The following is an 18,106-nucleotide window of genomic DNA, read 5'->3' on the forward strand; positions in this document are numbered from 1 at the left end:
CCCAAGAACCGGTTGCTAAAATTAGACCTCCATGGAGAACCGGTTGTTAAAGGACCAGGGGGTGGGCAAAGAACTCTGGTCCGCGGGCCGGACCATCCTGTTGCTCCCAGGATTCCCAGCTGGGGAGACTGAGGCTCCCCCGCAGGGCCGGCTCTAATTTTTTTGCCACCCCAAGCAACAAAGAAGAGCGCTGCCCTGCCGTACCCCTCCCCCCTGCGAGTGCTGCGCCACCGAACCCCCCCAGCGCCGCACTGCCGAAACCCCTGCCCCCCCGAGCCATGCCGCCCGAAGCCCCGCCCCCTGAGTGCCACGCTGCCTGAAGCCCCCGCCCCCCGTCCGAATGCCGTGCCAGCCCCCACGCCCCCAGCGCCGTGCCACGCCCCCTGAAGCCCCACCCCCGAGCACCACGCCGCCTGAAGCCCCGCCTCCCTCCGAGCGCTGTGCTGCCCCAAGTCCCCGCCCCCCCTCCGAGTGCTGCGCCAGCCCCCGCCCCCCCAGTGCCGTGCCACGCCCCTGCCCCCCCGAGCGCCGCGCCGCCGAAACAAAAAAAACCCTCCAGTGCTGCCCCGACGAACCAAAAAAACCCCAATTCCCGAGCGCCGCCCTGCCCCAAGGTGCCGCCCAAGCACGTGCTTGGTCAGCTGGTGCCTGGAGCCGGCCCTGCTCCCCTGGTCCTTCCCCCGCTTCCCCCCAGCTGCAGCGTGGGCAGCTCAGCTGAGTTCTGGAGTTGCTTTGAGCTGCCAGCAAGGTAAGGGGGGAGGGGGCTGCAAGCTCTAGGGCTGCTGGGGGGGGCAAGTGGGGCAATTTGCCCCAGGCCCTGCAGCGGCCTCTGGCCCCACAAGTATGTCTCTGCCTGCCCCGGCCCCTCCTCCGCTCCCCCCCACCTTAAATCAGAACTTTTTATAGGGAACTGGTTGTTAAAATTTTGGCAGCTCATCACTGAACACACCCACTTGCACAATTCAGCTCCCAGTCCCCATTTGGCCTAGTGCCCAGCACTTAGATCATGTTATAGTGAAGACAAGGTCACATGTATCATCCAAGGGCAGAATTTCAAGTGACCTTGAGTAGAAGTAACTGGCAACAAATGGTCACATCACATGCGTCCCAGAGACTAGGCTTAATTACAAGGCATTCCCCCATCGCCTACACAACAGCTTACCCTCACCCCCACCCTCAGCCTTTCCCCAGCCCTTTCAACTGCTTTGGCTGAGAGCCCTTTACATCCAATATCAGCTTGTCCTCCCTGACTGGAGGAATCCCTGGGGGTTCATCTGCACCCCACATCTGGTTTCCAAAGTTCGTTGTCTTACCCCAAAGCAGGGTAACTCTGGCTGGGTTTGTGTTTTCCTCCAGCCCCTGCAATCTATTCATTACCATTTTGCTCAGACGATACGCAATTTGCATGCAACCAGCCAGAGGAAGATGGGTGTCTCCTTCCCCCCTGCCTGCCCAGCGCATAGGGATCACCTCTAGGTCACCTATCTTAACCCACAGACTTAGAGACTATATCGTCAGTCCAGATACATAACTCCTCACACGTTCCCCAGGCACACATCTCGCAATGGCCAGTGTGGCACTGGCTTTCAGTAGAGACCTTACGTGACATGCTTTGGTGAACCCAGGGGATCCCTGAACCCCTGCATAAACCTGTGTCCTCTGCCAGTTGGCATCAAGAGGTCCTTGAATTGCACTGAGTCCCAGGCTAATGCCCTAGGCACTGCGCCAGCCTTTGTCTGAGCTGGCCCTCCCTGAGCCAGTCTAGTTCCCCTTGCCAGGAGCGGGTCCCAGGTCCCAGCAGCGTCCCAGCATTCTCGAGAGAGGCTGCAGTTTCTGGAGGGCTCAGCAACGCCCAACAGCTGGCTCTGAGCTCTCTGGAAAAGGTGGCCCTAGAGCACCAGGACTGATCATGGGGTAGGAGTGTCAGTGCCCTTTTAACTGTGCCGAGCTACCATCAGTGCCCAGTCTGGAGACTTGGAGAGCTGAAGTCTGTTCCCTGCTGCACTGTGAGGCCTGGGACAACTCACCTAACAGCACAGTTAGGAAGCAGACTGTTAGGAAGCGGGGCACAAGACCCAGATTGGCTGTGAGTTCTATACTTCGATTACACGAACCAATTATCAAGTGTAAACTTCTTCTTTACCTTATCAAATCCTTCCTGGCATGCTTTCATCCAAATGACTATGTTTGGCTGGGTCTTTTTACGTAAATCTGCGATTGCCGATACAATGTAACTGAAACACTTCCCCCCCACCCCCCAACCTTCCATAATAGATTACCAGACCTATGAAAGATTGGACCTGTTTTTTGGTTTGGGATACAGGCCAATTTACAATGGCTTCAACTTTCAAAGGATATGGGGTTATTTGACCTCCCCCTACACAGTACCCCAAATAAGAAACTCTGGCTGCTCCAATTTTACACTGAGAGGCTTTTATGGGCAGGGCTGCCTGCCTCTTTGAGATTTTACAGCACAATTCCCAAGTGTTGTTTGTGATCAGCCCAAATGTTGCTAAACACTGCAATGTCATCCACATATGCTCTTGCAAAATTCTGTAAACCATTTAACACTTGGTGACCAACCTCTGGAAGGTGGCCCCAGAATTAATTAGCCCAAACAGTAACATTGTGACCTCATAGACTCCGAGATCAGTGATTGAAAATAGATTTTTTTTCTGTGTATCAGTATTCAAAGGAATCAGCCAATAACCTGGAGTTAAATTAAAAGCACTGAGATATTTACCTTTGCTTAAAATGTCTGGCATATCATCAGTTCTAGGCATGGGATACACATCTGGTACTGTGCCAGTACTGAGTTTTCTATAATCAACACAAAACCTTGCAGTGTTGTCTTTCTTAGGGACCAAGACCACAGGTGATGCCCAAGAGCTGTCAGACTCTTTAATCGCTCCTAGGTCTAACATGTTTTGTATTTCTGTATGAATGTGTTTCTGCACCTTGTCAATGGCCCTGTAGGGTCTGCTTGGAGGTGGCTGTGGTCCTTCTGTGATGATCTTATGAGTTAGCAAGAATGTCTTCCCTGGCTTGTTAGAAAACACTTCTTTGTATTTCTGCAACACTGACAACACCTCTGCCCTTTCAACTGGCATTAACTCACTGCAGATATCAATGCTTTCCAGAGACAAGTCATTTTGGCAATCAGCCATTAATAATGAGGTGGGATACCTCAGTTTGCCTCCCTACACAGCAGGTCACGTTTACCATGGCTTCCCTGCTGTGATAGATTTTAAGTCCGTTCACATGTACTAGCTGTGGAACAGCAACACCGTGAAGCTTTTTTGACATATGATCTTCATTCACCACTTCTGTTACCTCAAGGGGCCCTTTCCAAGAATTTTGCAGTTTGTACTTTTTCACAGGGCTTAACAGCCACACCAAATCCCATGACAAGTATCCTTGTCATAACACGTCTTTTGTTTGGATTGACAGTCTTTGACTCCTTTCTTTTAACTCCTTTCTGAACCAGTTACTGGCTCTTCCTTTACCTCTGTGTCCCCTTCCCAGGAGTCTCTGATGAGATCTAGGGGTCCCCTCACTTTCATTCCATACAGGGGACCAAATGGGGAAAGCCCAGTTGATTCTTGGGGTACCTCAGTATAAGCAAACAGCAAAAACAGTAATAATTTTTCCCAATTTTGAACCACTTTTATTTGCATACATCCCCAGCATGGATTTTAGGATCCCATTGAATCTTTCCACCAAACCATTGGTTTCTGGGTGATATGGGGCAGTTTTGACCGCTGCCAGGGGTGGCTCTAGGAATCTGGCCATCCCAAGCAAGGCGGCATGCCGCAGGGGGCGCGCTGCCGGTCGCCGGTCCCGCGGCTCCAGGGGACCTCTTGCAGACGTGCCTGCAGAGGGTCTGCTGGTCCCGCAGCTCCGGTGGAGCTTCCGCAGGCATGCTTGCGGGAGGTCCACCAGAGCCGCGGGACCAACAGACCCTCCGCAGTCATGCCTGCGGGAGGTCCGCTGGTCCCGCGGCTCCGGTGGAGCTTCCGCAGGCATCACTGTGGAAGGTCCGCTGGAGCCGCCTGCCGCCCTGCCGGCAAAATGCCGCCCCAAGCCAGGGCCGCCCAGAGGGGGGGGCAAAGGGGGCAATTTGCCCCGGGCCCCGGGCTCCGCAGGGGCCCCCAAGAGAACAGCGGAGGCTCCCGCCTCCGCCCCTCTCCTGGAGCCTCAGCGCATCAAGCGCCGAGCCTCCGCTGGGGCCTCTGAGCCCCGCCCCGCTCGGAGTCACGTGGTCAGGGGGCGGGGCTGGGAGCTCCGGGATGAGCTCGGCTCCCTCCGCTCGGCCCGGAGCTCACAGCTCCGCCCCCTCACCACGCGGCTCTGAGCGGGACAGAGCTCAGGCCCCGCCGGCCACACGCTGCGGCTTTTCCGGCGAGGCGCTGAGACTCCGGGTGAGGAGGGAGCCGGGGGTAAGAGGCTGGGGCCGGGGCGGGGGGGAAGCGGGACCCGCCGCCTAAGCGCAGCCCGGTCTTCGGCGGCGGGGGGCCCCTTCCGTTCCGGGACCTGCCGCCAAAGTGCCCCGAAGACCCGCGGCAGGGACCCCCCCCCGCCGCCGAATTACCGCCGAAGACCGGGCTGCACTTCAGCGGCGGGTCCCGCTTCGGCGGTAATTCGGCGGCGGGGGGGCCCCCGCCGTGGGTCTTGGGGCACTTTGGCGGCGGGTCCCGGAACGGAAGGGCCCCCCACCGCCGAAGACCCCGGGCCCCCGGAATCCTCTGGGCGGCTCTGCCCCAAGCACGCACTTGGCGCGCTGGGGTCTGGAGCCGGCCCTGACCGCTGCACCCCCACATAACTTCCATAACTTACTGAATAGCTGAGACATGAAATTTGACCCACAGTCAGATAAAATCTCTTTAGGGAAACCCGCTCTGCTGAAGACAGGGAAAAGGGCTCTTGCCACAGATTCTGTCTCTATGTTGGATGAGTAGGATGTGGTGTAGGGCACACAGTATCTACTGCTACCCTCAGAAATGCTTCCTGTATCACAGGCAAGGGACATAGAGGAACTTTCTGGGGTCCTGAAGGTCTTTTCCTTTTTTGACATAATTCAAAGGACTTGCAATAATTCCTCACATCATTCTGTATTCCTGGCAAGTAGAAATTTTTCTTCAACTTATCATAGGTTATCTGTGCCTCCACGTGACCAGCAAAAGTACACTCATGTGTCAACAACATTAATTCCCCTCAGTGCTGGGTTGGCACAACCAACTGCTTATAAGGCTGCCTTGGAGTGGCCACTTAACTAGGTGATTTTCCATTCGATTTTGTTGACACCTGGCTGAGGCATCAGCTTTCCTTTTGTCTCCAGGGAACTGGTTTGTGGCTGCTTCCCAGGCTTGGAAAATGTTTTAGTAATCCCATACAGTAGACTCTTATAACTTTACATGCAATTTTGTCACATATATTTTATTAGGACAATAATGGTCAGGAAATTATGAGTTTTCAAATGAAATCTCACAAGGCATACTTTGTACAAAATTTAGCCTTGTAAAAAAGGTGAACACAGGGATACAGATCATCACAGGTGGTAACAGCCAAACAACAAAGTAGTTTGTCCTTTTTAATGTCCCACAATAGTCCATCTGGTGTTGATGGCTTTTTCTTGTTGGGCAGGACATAACATTTTTTACTGAAGATCAGCGCTTCAAACTAATGTCTCTCTCCATCATCTTCTTCGTCCTTTGTATGGCTTCAGAACAACAACATCCATGTCCAAGTTTAGGTTGGCGATCTCACTGATTGCCATCCACTCCACATCACCTGATGCAGAGATACCACCAGGATATGATCATTTGGGGCCATTGGTTGATGAGATGTTCCATAGTTTGAAGTCTGTTTCTGCAGTCACACATAAGATTGTGTCTCAGTCCCCATCTATGGAGGAGGTAGGCATATCTGCTGTGTAATGTGCGGATGTATGGACCATATTGTCCATGGGGCTGAAAAGCTACTGGGTTCTTCGGTTCGGTCCCTGATGAGGTATTTGCTCAGGATGTTGGCGTCCTTCCACCTTGCTCGCCATTGATCTTCAGGGGGAAACCCTGAGTCATTAAGCTCTTGTGCTGTTGTTTAGATCTTCATATACTAGAAGATCTTTGTTCCCTCAAATAAGTTGGCACTCTTAACTCATGTCATGGCTAATTTGGGGTGGGTGGATGTGCATTAGTACAGGAAGCCATGGTTGTGGTGTTGATTTGGCTGTGCCCATAATTATCCCATAATCAGAGGGATATCACCCGCTTGAACCCGGGTTAGTGCAAACAGAGGCATTAACCCTGTCCCAGGCACTGGCGGAGAAGAAATGGGGGTCTAGTCTGGTGTCCCTGCTAGGAATCGTGGGTGTTGTTTGGAACAACAGCAGGGAAAATGTTTGCAGGCAGACGGGTGGTTTGAATGTCTACAAAGCAAAATCTTGTCCCCCGTGGCCATAATAATACCATGCAGGTATTGTACTCCTCCAGAGCACCCTAGCGTGGCCGGTGAACGTGGGGCATGACCAAAATTTTATTTCAGGGGGGAAAAGATGGGGTGAAAGTCCTGAAATTGTCACCTCTTCCCGTTGTGACATTGTCACAACAAAACAGTCCCATTTCTCCTCTTCAAAACAACTTTTGGTTTCAGGCCTGTTTATTATTATTTGGTGCTGGGATTGGAGCTCTGTTACCACATAAAACAGGTGAAAAAAGCCAGGGTCAAAAGGAAACATTTCAATCAACCCAAAGCAGAAAAGGGTTTTTTTGTTTGTTTGTTTGGTGGTGGTGGGGGGGGGGGGACATGAATTTTCCTTTGCGCCGAACATAGCAATGTTCCACTCTGTTGCGGCTCCACACAAACCCAGCTGCTGAAAACTTAAACTCACCACAAAACAGAATTTCCATCCCCTGGGAGGCTCCAGTCTTTGTCTTCACACAGCCCTGGGTAGGTTGACTACCTGGCTGGTATTTGACTGGTCTGGTTGGTTTGTTTATGGATTTGTAGGTTGCCAGAAAAATAAATCAATCTGCAGGCGTTTTGCATCAGCTCCCCAGCTCATACCTGCCAATTTCTAGATGACATTTATACACATCTTTATTTTGTTGTGGATATTGTGCAGAAGTTGGCAGTATCTGAGGCTCCCATGGTGCACTGGGGCAGATAGTCCATGTGCCAATGGGCTGTAGTGCTCGCTAGGTCTAGCAGCTTGGGCCCCGCAGGAGCAGTTGTGGGCTGGTTTTGGACTGGAAGGCATGCCTGTTGGGCACCATGCCTTACACCCCGTCTCTGCTTGGCTGGGTTCAGTGGGGTTCCTCATTATGTGTAGCTTGAGCCAGACTGCCCCACCCACAGGATTCCCCGCTGAATCCTGGGGCTCAGGCCCACCTCTACATCTTGAAGCCTAGGTTAACCCTAGTGGCTGTTTGAGTGTTTTGCTCAGCTCCTGACCAGCCCTGTGTAACCCCCTCAGACACCCTGCGGGGAGGGCGAGGACGCACTATGCTTGGCCCTGTTTTTCAGTGTTTAGTGCAGATGGTCTGGCAGTGGGGGCTATGAATGGAGACACAGCTTATGCTAATTCAGCAGAATTGCAGTTGTGAAAGGCTCCTGGCACCACTGACAAATGGGGCAGGGACATGGCTGTTCCCTCACCAGCGGCCACGAAGGGAAACAAACACCACATTGGTCACCATCCAGGGGCATGCAGGTCGACAGGCACTTGGCAAGCCAATTGCTAGTGTACCCCTGCCACGTGGCTGGCATATGCCCCTAGTGCTCTGCCTGACCCGTGGGGCGTGGGATACAGCAATGTGAGCCAAGCCATCTCCTCTCTCTGAGCACCAGCTGGCTGGCACACAGCCTGTAGATGTACATTTCCCCAGCCAGGAGTTCACGACTGCTAAGTGAGCTGCTGTTTGCTTCCTCCCCAGCTGCATCCTTGTTGACACAGGGCCTCACATAGCAGCAGGGCCATCCCAGCCTGATCGACCTAAAATAGCTCATGCCACATGCAGAGGAATCTGACCAGCCACAGCATCGGCCTCCCTTTGTTTGCCCAAGGGTGACTGGCATCGCAGCTCGGTGTCCTTGATGCAGGTAGCCAACCATCAAACGGCCCATAGTTGCCAACAACCCCTCTGAGAGGACTTGGAAACAGCCAGCAGCCTTCCCAAACCTCCCCTACCCAGATCTAGCCGGTCCCTGCAAATGGAACCTGCTCCAGATTTGACAGAGCCCAGCTGCCCCCGACTGAATAATTGTTTCTTCATCACTCATGGGGTGTATCAGAGGGATATTAGCTGCTCAAACCTGGGTTAGTGCAAACCGAGGTGTTAACCCTGTCCCAGGCATCGGTGGAGCAGAAATGGGGGTCTAGTCTGATGTCTCTGCTAGGAATCGTGGGTGTTGTTTGGAACAACAGCAGGGAAAATGTTTGCAGGCATGTATTGTACTGTTCCAGAGCACCCCAGCGTGGCCAGTGAATGTGGGGCATGACCAAAATTTTGTTGGTTTTTTGGGGGGGAGTGGGGTGACAGTTCTGAGATTGGGGAACTCAGGGACATTAGCCCAATTGCTAGTGGATACCGGAGCATCAGTAAACATTCTAAGTTCTCCCATTCAAAGTTCCCTGTTCCTTGCCAATGGGAGCTGCGGAGGTGGTGCCTGCAGGCAAGGGCAGCACACTGAGCCCTCTGCCCTCCCCTCCCCCATCCCCCAGGGGCTGCAGAGACGTCTTGCTGGCTGCTTACCGGAGCGGCATGGGGCCAGGAGAGGCAGGGAGCCTGCCTTAGCCCCGTGGCCCCACAGGGGTGGCAATCCCGCGGGCCACATTCAAAGCCCTGATGGGCCGTATCCAGCCCGCGGGCTGTAGTTTGTCCACCCCTGCCTTAATCCCTGGGACAAGGGTGAGAGGTTTAAGGAAACTCCCCTAGCCTCATTTGCATCGAAGATGGGACAAGGAGGCATCTCCATTAGCATACAGACCAGGGCCACCCGGGGGGGGCAAAGGGGGCAATTTGCCCCAGGCTCCGCAGGGGCCCCCAAGAGAACAGCTGAGGCTCCCGCCTCCGCCCCTCTCCTGGAGCCTTAGCACATCAAGTGGCGTGTCTCCGGTGGGGCCCCTGAGCGCTGCCCCGCTCAGAGCCGCGTGGTGAGGGGGCGGGGCTGCGAGCTCCAGGCTGAGCTCAGCTCCCTCCGCTCGGCGTGGAGCTCCCAGCCCCGCCCCCTCACCACGCGGCTCGGAGCGGGACGGAGCTCAGGCCCCGCCGGAGACACGCTGCAGCTGTTCAGCGACGCAGGAGGGAGCCGGGGGTAAGAGGCTGGGGTTGGCTAAGGGGCAGGGAGTCCTGGGGACAGTCAGGGCACAGAGAGGGAGCAGAGGTTGGGGGGGGTGGTCAGGGGGCAGGGAATGGGGGGGTTGGATTGTGGGCGTTCCGGGGGGGGTGTCTGTCAGGACTCGGGGGGGGGGTGGCTAGGGGTTGGGGCAGACAGGGAGCAGGGGTGGGGTCCCAGGGTGGTGGTTGGGGGGGTGGGGTCTCTGGGGGACGGTGAGGGGACAAGGAGCAGGATGGGTCAGGGATTCTGAGGGGGGCAGTTGGGGGCAGGATGTGGGTGGAGGTCGGATAGGGGGCAGGGCCAGGCTGTTTGGGAGGCACAGCCTTCCCTACCCTAAAGCTCATTCAGCAGTTTGAGGCTTGCAGAAGAGCCAAGCTGTTAGCTTTTCCATTAGGGCTACCATCCCTTTCACTTCTCAAATGCCAAATTATAGTCTACACTTAATTTCAGTGCCATAGGGAGATTCATCTCAGGGGAGGGTAGCTTCATTTAAAATTAGCCACTGGGGGGAAGGATCACATGAGAAGAGCAATATCCTTCCCAACCCTACCAAGGGAGACCCCCCCCTCCCCTGCATTCCCTGAGGCTTCAGAGGGGTTAATTCAGTGGTTCTCAAACTTTTGTCCTGGTGACCCTTTCACATAGCAAACCTCTGATGCAAACCCCCCACTTTATAAATTGAAAACTCTTTTTTATATATTTAACACTATTATAAATGCTGGAGGCAAAGCGGGGTTTGAGGTGGAGGCTGACAGCTCACGACCCCCAGTAGTAACCTTGTGACCCCCTGAGGGGTTTGAGAACCCCTGGATTAATTTAATTTTAGCACCCTGTGTCCATTCACATGCATGTGCTATTTTGAGCATTTAAGTTTTCACAACATAGGCTTATCCCAGATTCTGGAACAAGCTCAAATGCTCAGTTCGTGGAGTATGTACATAAGCTATACTAAAGACAAACCCACAGTAACCGTCTCCACTTTGAGGGACCTCATAGAGCTGGTCTCTAGGAAACAGATAAATGCATGGAGGTTAAGTCCATTAATGGCTATTAGCCAGGATGGGTAAGGAATGGTGTCCCTAGCCTCTGTTTCTCAGAGAGTGGAGATGGATGGCAGGAGTGAGATCACTTGATCATTACCTGATAGGTTCACTCCCTCTGGGGCACTTGGCATTGGCCATTGTCAGTAGACAGGATACTGGGCAGGATGGCCTTTGCTTTGACCCAGTATGGCTGTTCTTATGTTCTAACCTAAATGAACCCAAAGTTATAGAGACAGATATGAGTCAAGGAAGCCAGCAGAGTATCAGGCCTGGTCTACACTAGGACTTTAATTTGAATTTAGCAGCGTTAATTCGAACTAACCGCTCAACCATCCACACCAGGAAGCCATTTAATTCGAACTAGAGGGCTCTTTAGTTCGAATTCGGTACTCCACCCCGACAGGTGGAGTAACGCTAAATTCGACATGGCTAGCTCGAATTAGGCTAGGTGTGGATGCAAATCGAACTTAGTAGCTCCGGGAGCTATCCCACAGTGCACCACTCTGTTGATGCTCTGGACAGCAGTCGGAGCTTGGATTCTCTGACCAGCCACACAGGAAATGACCCGGGAAAATTTGAATTCATTTTCCTGTCTGGGCACTTTGAATCTGACGTCCTGGCTGGACATCGGGGCGAGCTCCGCAGCACCTGCAACGATGCAGAGCTCTCCAGCAGAGGAGTTCATGTTATCTGTGAATAGAAAGAGGGACCCAGCATAGACTGACTGGGAACTCTTCGATCTGATCGGTGTGTGGGGCGAGGAGTCTGCGCTCCAAAACACGGAATGCAAAGACCTACGAGAAGGTCTCCAAAGCCATGAGAGACAGAGGATACAGGCGGGATGCAACGCAGCGCCGTGTGAAAATCAAGGACCCCAGACAAGGCTACCAAAAAATCAAAGCGGCAAACGGACAATAAGGAGCCTGCCACCACTGCCCCACCAGTGACCGTGGACTCTGATGATGGGACAGTGTCGACGGGCAGTTCCTCGGCGATGTTCGCGGACGGGGAAGATGAGGAAGGGTTTGTGGAGGATGAGGCAGGCGAGAGCGCTTACAACGCTGGTTTCCCCGACAGCCAGGAACTATTCATCACCATCACGGAGATCCCCTACCAACCCTCCCCGGCCATGAACACGGATCCTGAATCAGGGGAAGGAGCAGTCGGTAAGTGCTTTAACCATGTTAACTTTTATTCTGTGAGGTCGATCAAGGGCGCCTGGCCCTAATTTTTCCTGGTAGATGGTGCAGTATGGCTGGTAACCGTCCTCATCATTGCAACAGGGGGCTGAGCTCCATCAGCCCCCACCCTTCCTGTGTAAAGAAAAGATTGAATTGCCCCTGGACTAGCAGAGGGATGATGCGCTCCTTCATCCACAGTAATTAATGTCCTGCCTGGACTATCATTGCAGCTGGAGGCTTCCTTCCACTCATTTCTCACAAACAAGTCACTGTGTCTTATTCCTGCATTCTTTATTACTTCATCACACAAGTGGTGGGACAATGGTATGGTAGCCCAGGAAGGCTGTGGGAAGGCAGGAATGAACAGGTGGTGTTGTTGCAGGAGCACCCCCTGTGAATAGCATACAGCTCCAAATTTATGCAGGATCGGACACAGAGCAGCTGTGCTCTCTGGTTCTATGATACAGTGGTTCTCTAGTACACTTACCCATAATCTAGGCAGGACTGATTCTATTTTTAGATACCAAAAAGGAGGGATTGACTCAGGGAGTCATTCCCAATTTTTGCTTTTGCGCCCCTGGCTGCTTGGCCAGGGGCACTTATGACAGCACCAAATGGTGCAGTGCAAAAGGACAGGTAACCATGCCCATCTTATTACCATCTTATTACCAATTTATGGTATGGTAGATGGTACAATATGGCTGGTAACCATCTCTGCTGTCATGCAAAAGCATGCTGCTGTGTAGCGCTGCTGGACCGCCTCTGTCAGTGGCATCTAGTACACATACGGTGACATACACAAAAGGCAAAACAGTGTCCATGGTTGCCACGCTATGGCGTATGCCAGGGCAATTCTGGGAAAACGGGCTTGAAATGATTGTCTGCCATTGCTTTCCCGGAGGAAGTAATGACTGGCGACATTTACCCAGAATCCACCGCGAAAATGATTTGTGCCCCAGCAGGCACAGGGGTCTCAACCCAGAATTCACAGAGACAGCCTAGACACATTTTTGCGAACAATTAACTGAATCTTTGCAAGGAATTCACTCCCTGTTTCCCATCTCACAGCTTCCACTGTCTCCAGACCTGCCACAGCATCCCCCTCGCAGAGGCTGGCAAAGATTAGGCGGCGAAAGAAAAAGACAAGGGACAAGATGTTCGAGGAACGTATGGGCTGCTACCTAGCAGAGGCGGACCAGCAGAGCCAGTGGAGGGAGACCGTCTCTCTGTGCCAGCGCTCACACAGCGAACGGGAGGAGAGGTGGCGTGAGGAAGACAAGCAGGCGACTGAAACGCTGCTTGGACTAGTGAGGGAGCAAACGGACACGCTCAGGCGCCTTGTGGATGTTCTGCAGGACCGCAGGAGGACAGAGACACCCTGCAGTGTATCTGCAACCGCACTCCCCCACCACAAAGTCCCATACCCCACTCACCGAAAATAATCAGGAGGAGGGGCGGCCGGGGACGTGAATACTGTCACTGCACCACAGCACAGTGCTCAAGTACCCAAAAGCTCTCATACCCTACATTTGCCGAAGTCCTTCACTTCCAGACTCACAGTAGTCCCAATCCCAGTCCCATCCCCTAACTGTCTACTTAATTAATAAAAATGCTTTGCTGTTAATTACTGTTTCCGTTATGTTTTTTCAAAGAAGACTGTGTTTGAATGGGGGGCGTGGGGAAGGGGGTGGTTAATTGCATAGGACAGTCACCTTTCCCAGGGTACAGACACGGGGGCAGGATCAGCAGCGGGTCACACACACGGTGCAGTCAGTAGGCACCCTGGTCGGTATGGGAGGTGGTTTCCAGGATCTGTGTGGGCGGGGGAGATGTGACTTTGCAGCGGGGGAGGGCGGTTACAGATCTTATACAGCGGTCCTTGTCCTGGACCGCTGAGTCACGCAGCTGAGGAATCTGTATCCGTCCTCCTCCACCACAAGGTCACATATCCGCCCGCACACAGAATTCCATAAAGAGGGATGGCAGGCTCCTTTGAAAGAAGCATTCCGGCACTGCGGACCACTCTAGGAGCAGGAGCCTGTCATTCCTTGAGTTTAGAGGCGGTCTTTACATCACCGCACACCCTACCCAGCACAGTCTGCCTCCCAGTTTCAACCCTTTAACGCAAAGTCATGAATAAAGAAACCTTTCTTAAGTAACAATGGGACATGTATTTTATTTTTACACGTGTGTTGGAAGTGCGGGAAACGGGGTGAACGGGGTATGTAACCGAAGAGGAGAGTCAACAGTAACTGGGTAAAGAAACAGGGGCAGGTTCAGCTTCTCTGTAAAGAAACTGAACAGTCACAGGTCACGCTGCTCGCTACTCGCTGGTATTTGAAGAGTTCCTTGTCGCTGTCCCAGGTGCCTGTATAGGGCTTCATGAGCAAGTGCATTAGCGGGCAGGCTGGGTCCCCGAGGATGACTATAGGCATCTGCACATCCCCAAGACTTATTTTGTGGTCCGGGAAGAAACTACCTTCCTGCAGGCGTCTGAGCAGCCCACAGTTCCTGAAAACACACGCATCATGAACCTTGCCCGGCCACCCGACGTTGATGTTTGTAAAACGTCCCCTATGGTCCCCCAGTGCTTGCAGCACCATTGAAAAGTAGCCCAATTTCTCATCAGCTGACTGTGGAAGAGGTGGACGATAAAGTGCGAGGAGGAGAAAACGGCGATGATCGCAGCGGGCTCCATGCTTGCAGTGCTGTGGCGTCCACGCTGTCACTGACCAGAAAAGTGCACGAACAGATTGTCCGCATGCGCTTTCAAGGAGGGAGGGAGAGAGGGCGTGATTGACGGTTCAATGATGACAGTTACCCAAAACCACCCTCGACACATTTCTCCCCCCAGCAGGCATTGGGGGCTCTACCCAGCATTCCAATGGGCAGCGGGGACTGCGGGAACTGTGGGATAGCTTCCCACAGTGCACCGCTTCCAAAGTCGACGCTGGCCCCGTGAATGTGGACTCAGAAATTCGAATTAGTGTATTTAGTATGGATACACAAATTCGACTTCATAAGGTCGAATCCACAAATTCGAACTAAGTTGATTCGAAATAGTCTTGTAGTGTAGACAAGGCCTCAGAAACCTGGAAAAATCTCTGCCTGGATGGGCTCAGGTGTTTGGTTACAAGCTGAGGTGGTTCAAAAGTTTTGGATTTTTTTTAAGCAGCATTTTTTTATTGTTTCTTTAAAGAATCACATACAGCAAGCAGCAAATATTTGGCCACACACTTCTGAAACCTCAAACCATATTCAGGTTTTGGCAGACTAATTTCAGCTTTTCAATTAAAAAAAACACAACAAATTTTGAAGGAAAGCAGACATTGTCCATGATTTTTTTCTGCTTTTTAAAAACCCCTAGTTTTCAATCCCGAAAAAGTTTTGATGGAAAATATTTGTCCAACCCTTTTAATGAGCTTTAGTGCCTTTTAGCACTAGCTGATGCTGAGAACCAGTGATACCTTGTAAAGACGTTTTCTCAAAACTGGGTTTGTGCCGAAATGCGGAAGGTTTATTTTTTCCAGGGGTGCCTGTGGAGGGGAGCAAGTGGGGCAATTTGCCGTGGGCCCTGCAAGGGCCCCCAGGAGAATATAGTATTGCAATTTTTTTTATAGAAGGGGCCCCCAAAATTTCTTTGCCCCAGGCCCCCTGAATTCTCTGGGCGGCCCTGATACAGACTGGAGAACAGAGATTCCAAGACAAGAACCGCACAGAACTCTGGGACCAGAAAAGCAGGGAAGCTTTGCATGATGGGGGATCTCTGCTCCAGATGTTAATGAATCCGTGCCTGCACACACCCAGCTCAGCAGTTATCAGACCAATTCTAGTAATAAATCCTTTATTGGTATCCAAAATAGTGAAGCTCCCTAATTGCATTGTGAGCTCCCTCCAAGGAACACCACCCATAGCCAAGAATGATCAGTTATTGTCTACAAAACAACTTTGGTATATTCCCTTGAGCCATCAGTTTACATATAAACAAATGTAGTGTTCTCCCTTGAACCATTGTTCTTTCCCTACAAAACCCCTACTCATGCTCAGGTAAGTGTTCTGATGCCCGGATCCAAAATCTGCATCATTTTCATTGGAACTTCATCTTCTCCTGACTGATTGTGCTCTGCCTGTCTCCAGCACTCTGGACCCTCAGCTACCATCGCCACCTGGGACCCCCGATTGGTTCAAGTTTCACAGGATTGGTGAGAACCCAGCTCTCTCTCTCTCTGTAGGTATAGCCTTCTGACCCTGACTTGTGTGATTAGTTATCTGACTTTTATAATCACATTTTAGTTAGATTTAATATTGTCACTGTTTTGTTTGTTTGGCTCCCCTATGGTTATTACCTGGCAATAATTTGCCTGGCAATAATTTCATGATTAAGCTGGTTGCTCCTCTCTCTCTCTCTCTCCTCCCCCCGTGGATGTTTTTTGGCTTCCCCATTCGCTCTGCAGCAACACTCCTCGTACCTAAGCTAAAGATCCCTGCAGCGCCTAAAAATCCTATGGGGTTTGCTCATCAAGTGGGTTACTACTAGAACAGTTGTAACATGAAAGTGGGGATAAGGATGTGCTGAACCTGAGACATATGAGGGTGGCAGCTTGAAAGTGCTGCTCAATCCAGTCTGTTGAGTCCAGGGGCATATAAGGGTGGCAGATTGAAAGTGCTGCTCGACCCAGCCTGCTCAGGTGTACTCCTCCCACAGGTTCCCAAGAACCAGTTGCTAAAATTAGACCTCCTTGCAGAACCGGTTGTTAAAGGGCCAGGGGGTGGGCAAAGAACTCCGGTCCACGGGCCAGACCATCCTGTTGCTCCCAGGATTCCCAGCTGGGGAGGCTGAGGCTCCTCCAGCCCTTCCCCCACTTCCCCCCAGCTGCAGTGTGGCCAGCCGCTGGCATCAGCTGGGCAGCTCAGCTCCGGAGTCATCCTGCTGCTTTGAGCTGCCGGCAAGGTAAAGGGGGAAGGGGGCTGCAAGCTCTAGTGCTGCTGAGGGGGCAAGTGGGGCAATTTGCCCCAGGCCCTGCAGGGGCCCCCGGCCCCACGAGTATGTCTCCCCCTGCCCTGGCCCCTCCCCCGCTTCCCCCCCTTAAATCAGAACTTTTTATAGGGAACCGGTTGTTAAGATTTTGGCAGCTCATCACTGGTGTACTCTATTTGGGTGCGGTGCCCAGGGCATATGACCGTGACAGCTTGGAGGTGCTGATTAACCCAGTCTGCTGAATCCAAAGGCCTATGAGGGTGACAGCTTGGAAATGCTGCAAGAACCCAGCCCTGGGGAACCTAGGTCCTGCAGGATAGCTCCATTGGGAGGGGACTTGCAGAAGGAAGGAGTAGAGCTCCATATGAACACACAAGTGACACAAGCAGCACATTGATAGAATTACAGAACCCGCCCCCCCAGAAGAGTAACCCTAATAAATGAGCATACCCCAAAGTAACGGGCACATCTGGTAACAGTTGATCTCAAAAGCAGGCGTCCCGCACCCTGCCCACTTTGTGTTTGTTCCTCTGCAGCATCTCATCTGGCTCTCATCACTGCAGGGCCCGTGGCCCGGTGCTCCCAGTCCAGAGGTGCCTGTAAACCCTGGGTACCTTGCGGTCACAGGCCTGTGCAGGGGAGTCTCTCTTGCCCCTCCCCAGCAGAGCAGTGTCTGGGGCTGGATTACTGTCCCCAGCACTCTGGGTTTGTACCCGGAAGCTGGTCACAGCAGTTGGCCTGGCTCTGGAAGGGGGCGGTTTGGGACAGGCCTTAGTCCCCATGGCGCTGTGCTGAGCAGGAGCCAAAGCGGTTCTGGCACCTGCCCAGACAAGCTTTACCTTAGTGGGCAAAGTTTCCCCTCTGGCTGGGCCACTCGCTGCCCAGGGCCACCTCTAGGGGAGTGGGAGTGTGCCAGCGCTGCTAATGTGCAACACACTGCCCGACGTGACATGTGCGTGTGCCCCATGTGATGATGCAAAGTGCAGACAGAGCTGGCTGGAAGGGAGTCGCTCACTCCCCAGCCCAGCTCGCCTGCTTCTGTTCTTAAGTCAGGCTCTGGCCATGGGAGCTCTGGCAGGACTGTCCTCTCCCTTCCATGGGGCCAGCCATAGCCAGTAACGTGACCTCATATACATGTGTGCATGCAGGACTCCAGTGCACCAGAGCAAGGCGGCTGGCTGTTGGGTTGCCCCATCACCCTCCTCCCTGTCCACCGCTGGGAAGCAGGACCCCATGAAAACTAACCTCATCAGCAGGGGAGATTGCAATCTACATGTCACCTGCCAGCATGGGGCAGAGAAGGTGCGAGCGGGACCAGGGTGGCAGTGCAGTTTCAGAGCAGAGAGGGCGCCAGGGCAGTGGTGTCGTGTCAGGGCAGCGAGGGTGCTTGGGAGAGCTGGTGCAGTGTCAGGGCAGAAGGAGGCTGGGGGGACCCAGGGTGGCAATGCAAAATCAGGGTGGGGATGGGGGAGCTGTGGGAGACAGTTCAGTGTTAGGGCAGAAGGAGGCTGGGGGGACCCAGGGCGGCAGTGCAGTGTCAGGGCGGGGTGGGGGAAAGCGGTGCA

This window comes from Mauremys mutica, chromosome 7 (genome assembly GCF_020497125.1).
Source record: "Mauremys mutica isolate MM-2020 ecotype Southern chromosome 7, ASM2049712v1, whole genome shotgun sequence".
NCBI lineage: Eukaryota > Metazoa > Chordata > Testudines > Geoemydidae > Mauremys > Mauremys mutica.